Genomic DNA, 9,588 nt, shown 5'->3' with positions numbered 1-9,588 from the left:
GATATGAAATAGTAAATTGGCCCCCTCCCTGCCCTCTATCGACATCACTAAGCCATGTAATTATTTCTTCTCAAATGAGCAATAGTATTGGGCTAGCAAAATCCCTATCATTTACTGGTTGCTAAAATTCTAGAGTTCACTTCATTTCTGTTCATGTGAGAAAACAAACTCATAGTGGTTTAAGGAACCATTGTGCCAATGCTTTGATATATATATAACATATAGCTTTTGCAGTTTTCTGGCTAGAATTGGTCAATACCATGATGGAATGAGGGGAAGGGCCCTTCAAAAAAAAGTATTATTGTTTGTTATTAACTATAATTTTTAGATGTAAACACGAGAAACAGTGATTTCTGTCAGTGAAGAGCCTGGCAGTACATCTAAAAGCTAGAGTTGATTTTTGCATTTCCCGGTCAAGAAATGTCAATAAGATAGTTGAATGTGCATCATCTCAATGACTGTATTTCCTGATCTGTGAATCATAGGTTGGGTTTTGGGATCTTGTTATATAAAAAGAAAATCAGGACATTAGCTTTTCTGCATGTTTTGTTATTTATGTAGAACTAACTTCCTATGTGAATCTTTTAAGCCACTGAAGAGGAATGCATATAATTTCACCTGCAGTCATAGTTTATTTATGATGTATTATACTGTACATCCACTGATTGGTTTTAGTATACTCTACATGAACAGTTCCAAAGCCATTTTGCTACTAAGAAAAATGCCCACCATCACAGGAGTTTCTTAGTTTAGTAGTCTTCCATGTGGCTGAATTCTCTCTGCCCTGAGGCCTTGAGTCAGCACAGAGTTTGAGCTGAGCATTTTTAATGAGAGCTCCACCACCATTTAATTTGACCCTCGTATATAGCTTGAGGGAAAACTACAGGGATCCATGTATTTATTCATTTTATCAGATTTAGTCTGCTAGACAACAGCCATGAAGTGGAGGTGTCTGGCTAAAGCAGGCAACGAAGGTTGTTGTCGTTATTGTCATTCCTGTTTGTTGACTTCTTGTTCGCTCTTGTTAGTTTCATACATTTTAAGTGTGTCTGAAATAAAGTGACGAAGCAATGGTTACTTTGTGAAGTGTAGTTACATCCTCTCTATAACGAACAAGACAGTGAAGTTACAGTTGTTTGAACTTTTATTAGAGTTAAAGATGCAGTCCAAGACTTGCGAATAACAATGACAACATTTAAACCTTCCACTTCTTAATGGGTATGTTTCTCTTTTTTTCCTGTGCATAATATACAGCATAAGTAGGACCACAAAGCTGCAGTACCTAAGTTAGCCATGAAATTCCAAGCTTGTTAGTGGTGGTTGGATGACATGGGGCACAGGTCGGCACATACACGACACAGTACACCATTTCCACCATGAACCATAATCTGCATATTGTTACTCTGTAAGAACACATCTCAGATTGGATTAATTTCATATGGAATGTCCAGAAGGGGTAAAAAACCTTTGAGATAACATTTCCAAACACCTAGACAGACTGCAAGGCTCTACCAGCCTCTCATCCCTCTTAGCTTTCAGCATCCAGTCATTTTCTGTCACACTTCACACACTTCAAACCATTTATTTTTATTTTTATGGAATGACATGAGGGAAAATCACTTCTCTAGTACAACTTAACTATGACAGACTTGATTTTACGTTGACAGACTCTCTGACATATTGAAGGCCTACTGAAGACCTTTCTGACTAACGTTTTGTAGTGAAGCTCACTTACAGCAATCACAGCCAAACGGGTGTTTTTGAAATGGTGTTTCTTCGGCTTATCATGAGCAAATCCATCTCCACCTGTTTGTTTTTAACTCCTCTCTTTTTTAACAGAATGTTTTTTGTTTGGTCTTTCTGATAAGTCAGCGCTTTACTGTATTTTCTTAGAATCTAGTCATCCTAGATGACTATACACAAAAATGTTTTATGATGTTCTTCGCCATAGTTGGCATGAAAGACTCATATGACCAGCTTCATAATACAACTCTCTCAATAAATAGTTAGTGAACACAGTTCTCAGAATTATATATCTCATGTGTTAGAATTGCATGGGGAGTTTGAAGATGGCTATCTTTCTTGCTTAGTGTCCCAAATGTCACCCCTACTTTAGAGTTGAGCTCCATGGGCTCTGGTCAAAAGTAATCCATGATTTAAGGAATAGGATGCCATTTAAGACACAGAGCTGGTGTTTAAAGGTAGGCTCATTACTGTAGTTATATCATAGTATTGTAGAAGCAATTAACTTCAGCTTGACCTTTAAAACAAGGCAGGCACAATGGAATAGCGAGACACTCCAAATAAAAAAAGAATTCTCCACATAAATTGTACATCTAATCCAGAACATAAAATGTAGACCCACAAATCCAAGACAGACACAAAGAGACAGAGAGAGAGAGAGAGAGAGAGAGAGAGAGAGAGAGAGAGAGAGCCCGCTTTAGGCTGTTGAATAGCAAATGGAAAATGAAGCCTCCCAGATATCAAGGTGCCAGGAATGGATGTAGGGGTTGCTTTAAATGTTCCCTCACCACCTCTTTCAAGCTTGTGTCAAGGACACGGCGTGAAATGAGAACATAGCTTGTCGGTGACAATAGTCCACAGGACCTTCAGCTGCAGATGGCTGGGTGGGCTTACGTGTGCGCTTGGCTTGCCCTGTTGACTTGAGCACGGCCTTGCAGGGATCATTGTCTGTTTGTCAGCGATGCCTTGACGGTTTGCGCACCAGACCCTTCTCGACGTCCAGCTTTTCAGTTGTCTTTATCCTTTTACAGGCAGACATTCACCTTTCCGGTTCACTAAACGCTCCCATTTGTCTGTGGGTCCCTTTTCATTTCATACACAGGGGCTAAGTGTCAATGACCAATAAAGGTCAATTAAACAGTATCATCTTTTTTGCTTTGCTTTCTGCGATCGCCTTTGTTCAACTCATTAAGGCTGAAAATAGAATGTGATTTCATCGTGTCTCCGCTTTGCCCTCACCTCATTAAATCTGAAAGGGAGAACATGGGGTTCCTTCCATATGGTTAACATCACAATAATGAGTATTTTTAATTTGCACAGGACAATCTCACAACTATCGCGTAATTCAGAAGACAGACTATTCATTGTGGTTTAATCAGACAAATTGAAAGAGACTCTGTCTCTCACTGCACCTCTCCACCGTACTGCTTGAATGCTTCCCCAATGGCACACTAATCCCCACAGAGCTTGACTCATGGGTTTTAGGTCAGAGGATGTGCACTAGGTAATAGGGTGCTATTTGGAATACATTTGGAGCTAGGGCTGTAGTCAAGTGAGTTCCACCCTGTAATCTGCAGTCTAGGATTGGAAGGAGGACAAAACGGTTGCCCTGACACTTGTTTTAATAAGCAGCTAATGGATGGGACTGGAGAAATGAAACCACTCTCAAATTTATGGAACAAGCTAAAGATACAATGACTAATGACCTTTATCCATGAGATAAAAAACCATGCTTTGAATGTTTAGTGTGTTTGTCAAAAAATGTATTAGCACGAAGTGGTCATTATTACAGTGTATTTACACATGTAATCCCATTGTTAAAGGTTTGCAATCTTTAAATAATTTTAATAATTAACATTTACATTGTACTTACAACATATGGTGGTAATTGCAATCTGTAAGTAAAGAGGTAACCCAAACTAATACGTGTTTCAAATTTCCACATTCCCAATTGCATTTGCATGATCTGTTTCAAGTCAGCCTCTGTAAGTCTATAGTAACAAGCATGTGCCCCAAGTCAGCCTATGTAAGTCTATAGTAACAAGTAGGTGCCCCAAGTCAGCCTCTGTAAGTCTATAATAACAATTAATGTGCCCCAAGTCAGCCTCTGTAAGTCTATGGTAACAAGTATATGCCCCAAGTCAGCCTCTGTAAGTCTATAGTAACAAGTAGGTGCCCCAAGTCAGCCTCTGTGAGTCTATAGTAAAAGGTATGTGCCACAAGTCAGCCTCTGTAAGTCTATAGTAACAAGTATGTGCCACAAGTCAGCCTCTTGAAAATCTGTAGTACAAGTATGTGCCCCATAAGGAACACTTCCCTTTAACCAACTAAGTCCATTACCTAACCAATCCTTTTAACTAGCTGAATCCATTATCTAGCCAATAATTTTAACAAGCTAAATCCATTACCTAGACAATCCTTTTAACTAGCTACTGTAAATCCATTACCTAGCTAATCCTTTTAACTTGCTAAATCCATTTACTAACCAATCATTTTAACTAGCTAAATCCATTAACTGTCATTTTAACTTTCTATGTCCAGCATAACCCTCTATTAGTTACACTGCATTTATGCAGATATTACATGCACAGTGTTGTGTACCTTTCTCTCTTCGATGGTACCTCTCAAGATACTCTTTATTTAAATTAGCTAAATGCTGTGTAACACATAAATATGTTGTACTCTTGCATATATAACTCTTTTGTGTACTGGCTTATCCTCTCAGGCAAGAGATTCAGGTTGTCATATTAGGTAGCATACTGCATACAAATAAGAGCAGTTGGATGTTAATTACAAGCTCCCAGTGATTTATTGGGTAAAACACAAACAGTTCAGCTTCAAGGTACAGAATCAAGCAGAACGGCTATAAGACAAGTACATAATTGCAGACTGGACATTACAAAATTGTGAGGGGAAGATAATATGTAAAAACCTATTTCACACCATCATCCCCTTACAATTCAAATTGCACACCCCTATTCTTACAATAAGTGCTATGGAGTTTTCTTTCCCAGAGACTCAAGACCCCCAATATCTCATCCGATAGGACCCCCAAGACCCAATCATTGCCATTAAAGTTTGATCTTAAGAAGTTTGATATTAAGTGGTTTTATCCACAGCTCCTTTTTTTTGTTTATGGTACAAAGATTCACTGTGTATCTGTCTCTTGTAAATCTGCCTACATAAGTTATTCCTCTATTAATAGCGTGGACTGGACCGTGTTGCTGTCTTTCATCAGTTTTATGAGTAAAACATTCAGGAATTGACAAGATCACAAACTCTGAAATTCTCAGCCAAAATCTGAAAGCCCAAGTCTGAGATTACACTGGTCTTCACAATTTATGTCTGGGACTCACAGCTGGATACAAATGTATTCTGTTTTTGGTTTGCTGTTTCAGGATTGGCACTACACACTAATTAGATGCAGTAGAGACTCTAAAACACATGCATGGTTTGGGTTTTGCAGTACCATGCCTATCGATCTATTGATATAAAAGTAAACTGAGTATGTTTGCAGTAAAAATTGATATGGAAGCCCATTACACTGAAAATAAACTAGTTGCTTAAAGGAACCGTATGTAGGATTGTGGCCAAAACTGGTACTGCAATCAATTAAAAAATACTGTAGAGCGGTGTATCCCCTCCCCCCTGACTTGAGGTTGCCAGACAAGCTGCAGGATTGGGCAGAAACGTAGGCTGCTTCTACGAGCTTCCAATGGCAAGTGACGATGAGTCATACACAGTACGTTTTTTTTCTGTTAATTATGTTTATGCTTAATAAACAGAAAGAGATATTTTGCGAAGTAATTATGTATTGCAAGAATTTACTAATTGTCATTAGTCAAATATAATCGTAAAGATGTATGCTTGTATGTGACAGTACATTGTTAGAACAGTAGCTGTTAGTCTAACTTGTAACGTTAGGTATCTGTCATTAACGTAAGTACAAGCACAAGCCAATGTCACTATGTGCAACCAATATCAAAGATACAGCTATTCATTTAGCTGACGCTATAAGTGAAAGCGGCCAGCTGTATTTTTTTACTTACCCTGCAGCACACGTCCATAACGCTAAAATATGTGATGTGAAAGATTACATGACATTCTACTATTTTTGGCTGTAGAACTTGCATGAAAAAGAAGTAGGCTACAAAACATTCCAAGTGGGCCAACTTTTTTTAACGTCATAGGCTACACTGTGCTTTTCATTAGTGTTATGGACATTAGAAAAAGTTATTTTGCCTTGGAATTGCGCCTAGTGCTTCCAAACCAACACTAACATAGTGCATAGCCCAAAAGGTAGAGAATGTTTATTTTGAGTTAGGTTTCTGTCTCAGTTATGTTTCAAATTGCCATAATGGGCATGCTAATGTTTTTTTCCTCAGCGTCTCAGCATAAGGACAGAGAAACGTGCTCTGATAATGCATTGCTAATGTTAGCATACGTCCATATGAGCTAACGTAACGTTACTTTGCACGAACATGCATAACTTTGTTCGACTGTTATGAATATATGAAATGTCCATTGACATCAAGTACAAGTTAGTCAAACATAGATGAATCTTCCCTGTCCAGGAGAAAATTAGCAACGTTGGCGTCTGTCTTCAAATTCTTCTCCGTTTTCAGCCATCTCCATCTTTCAAAGGCATCTCCTATACAAATTCTTGTTTTATTTCGGACTTTGTCATGACGTATTTCGGAATTATAACGAGGTCTTTTAGATTTCGTAACATTAGACATTATTTATCTGACTAGAGTCAGGGTAGATTAGAGCAGAGCTGGCAACCCGGATCCTGAAACACTACTGACTTCGTGATTGGTAGATAGGTGGAGGGTGGCGCATCAGGCCAAAACACAACATGACAACATCAACATCAGTTGAGGGCTGCAACTCTCACTTTTAAATGACAATATCCTGGCCAGACTACTGTTGTCAGTGATATAAGTATTTGAAATGAACATGATTTCTTAATGTCCAGTGACACATCAGGGCCATTTTATGATTCATTGAAATAGATTTCTTACATACGGTTCCTTTAACAAAGTTAAATTTGTGTTTCACAATTTGTTTTTATTTATACTAGCAGTAAATGCTATTTCCAGGTTCCACACTGTTGTTTTACTCCTATGCATCATTCTAATTTACTACTGAAAAAGAGTAAAGGTAATGGGCTTTGAATGATTTGCCTGTTTAGTAATGGAAGCAGTCTTCCTGGCATTCCTATAAATTGATGGGTAACAACCAGCAGGTGACACGATTATTACCGCACAACCAATAGAGAAATATCACAGATTTACAAAAGAGGGACAAGTGGAAGTGGTTTTATTCCCAGACACCAAGTGAATAGGGAAGATGGTCAATGTGTGGAATAGGTCCAGGAATTAGTTCAGGTGTTTCTGAGATCTTCTGATTTCCTGTATCTCTGTGACCCTTATTAGAACTAGAGAATGGACTGTGTTAAAAGGATTGCGACCAACCAAATCAGGCATGTGATAGGCTGAACAAGGTCAGATGATCCAGATAAGAAAAGGGTGATAAGGCAACCCTAGCAACTTCATATCACTTGATATCACTGCCTGGATAATATAACAAAAAATGACAGCAACAAAAAATATGATCTATTAAAGGTTAACATGCTGATGTGTATAAGACATATTTACACAAATAAAAATAGAAGGAACACTGTAAATCTAAGTGGGCATTTAGTTTCTTCACTGACAGATGCACAGTTGACACTGACAGATGACATTGAATGAAGTAGATTACATTAATTGTGGTAAAAAAAGACATGAGAAAACTGCCCACCACACAACCATTAAAATGATATACTGCTTATCAAACAATCTAGGCTTTGGATACCAAAACACACGGGAGTTAGCTGAACAAAGTGTGATTTGACTTTCAATTACATTTTGGGCAAAGAGACAAGGACAGAATCCTTCTCAGTTAAAATATGTACCAACAAGAATGAGATTCAGTATGTCATTTTTATTTACCCCTGACAATATTTACTGTATATTGTGGGTCTTATTATAGCTTATTCTGTTTTGTATTTGGATATACAAGTAAACAAAGAAGCTTATGGAAATGAAAACCATTGGAACAATGTTGCCAAAAAACGCAAAATAGGTAGGACATCACAGATTCATGTGCTGGACTTGAATGTCTGATGCTGGACCTGAAGCACAAAAAACGTTACTTAAGACAAATCTCAAAGCAATTTAGCGCTATTGTCAGTCACAACACCAGCAGCTTTTACCTCAGCCAAAAGAAGTGTAAGCATTAATTTCTAGGCACGTGGAACCAACAACAACAAGGACAAAACAACAATAGGTAATACGACACAATTTTTCAGTCAGTACCCAAAATTCATATAAACATTCACAAATGGCTCTGTTAGCCACTGTAGAAGTAACACTAATGCATAGTTTTTGGCATAGTGTTAGCTAGCTGCTAGATAGCCTATGGTTATGTTGCATAGCAACCAGTCTAGGTACATGACTTTATCTGGCAGAATGTATTCATTAATCATCTTCTTTTTTTTTTTTAAATAACAATTTAAATGTAAATGTGTAGTTCCTTTTCTAACGGCGTTGGCAACCGGTTTACAAAAGCAATAAGAAACCTCTGCTGTTAGAGTTATATGGCCTATGTACAATGGCTACAGGCTGCATCCAGAAACTCCATTTTCACATGGTGCGTAAGAACAACCATTAGAGACCATACATCTCAGACATGAAGACACGGCACAGCAAAGTAAGGACTCTGGGATGAAGAGACATAGCAGAAAAATGAACTTTTTGGGGAAAACGCTTATTTGTCTGTCCCCACTGAAGATCCATTATTCTTTTCAATTCTCATTATTAACCTTTTTTTTTTTTTTCAGGTAGACCCCTTTTTGGCTTCAGTTAGAACCAGGAAACCCTACGGGGTATTTCCACATCCATAGAATAATTCTGGATTTTTTTTTTTTCCAAAGTCAATTCTCGGTTTTAGCTCAGAGATACATTTATAAATCAACTGAATTACAAAATGTAAAATTGTATTCTAACAAAGTAAAACTTGGGGTACCATTTAGCAGTGTCTAGATCTCAAGACCAGGAATCAAGTCACGATTTAAATGACTTGTGACTCTAGTTGCACCTGATTTGCTATGATATCATGCTAAGGAAATGCATTACATTATAATTAATATTAGTGGCAACCGAAGCTCAGGGAACCAGAGAAAAGTTCAACAGTGGGTAGTTGGTGCTGCTCACTCACTACATACTGTACCGCCTAAATCATCTGGTGAGCGTGCAATGTAAGTGGATTGTAATATTGTATAAAATGTTAAGAATGTTCAAATGATTTTGTTTGAACACTGTCTCACATTTGGAAGCCAAATCTGTGAAAACACAAACTCGTTTATTATGCCCCATTCCTAATTCTTCAGCTATTACTGTGATATGTCCCTTTTTTCAAATTAAGAACTCAAAGGGTTCTAGTCAAAATTAGTTCACCATAGTGGGACTAGGGTGCCATTTGGATGTATCCTTGTTCAACGTCGTGAGAGTGTTTCCCAATTTTACTTCCTGTTATATTTTACTACCATAAAAGAGACAAAATATGCAGTCAGCTAATCATTTAAATGTTAACAATCTCACACAAATCACAGCAACAGTGGTTATTTGCAAAAAGTGTTTTAAACAAAATCAAATTTATACCCCATCCAACATAGCTTTTTATTATTGCAAGTCTAATAAAGCTTCAGGGAAAATCCCAATGGGATGTCTTCTAAGATTCAATGCGGAGCCAGAAATCACTGAGACGGAGCTTGCTGAGCAGCCCTAGTTCCTAACAAAA

This window comes from Esox lucius, chromosome 10 (genome assembly GCF_011004845.1).
Source record: "Esox lucius isolate fEsoLuc1 chromosome 10, fEsoLuc1.pri, whole genome shotgun sequence".
Taxonomy (NCBI): Eukaryota; Metazoa; Chordata; class Actinopteri; order Esociformes; family Esocidae; genus Esox; species Esox lucius.
Note: the sequence above shows the minus strand (reverse complement) of the source record.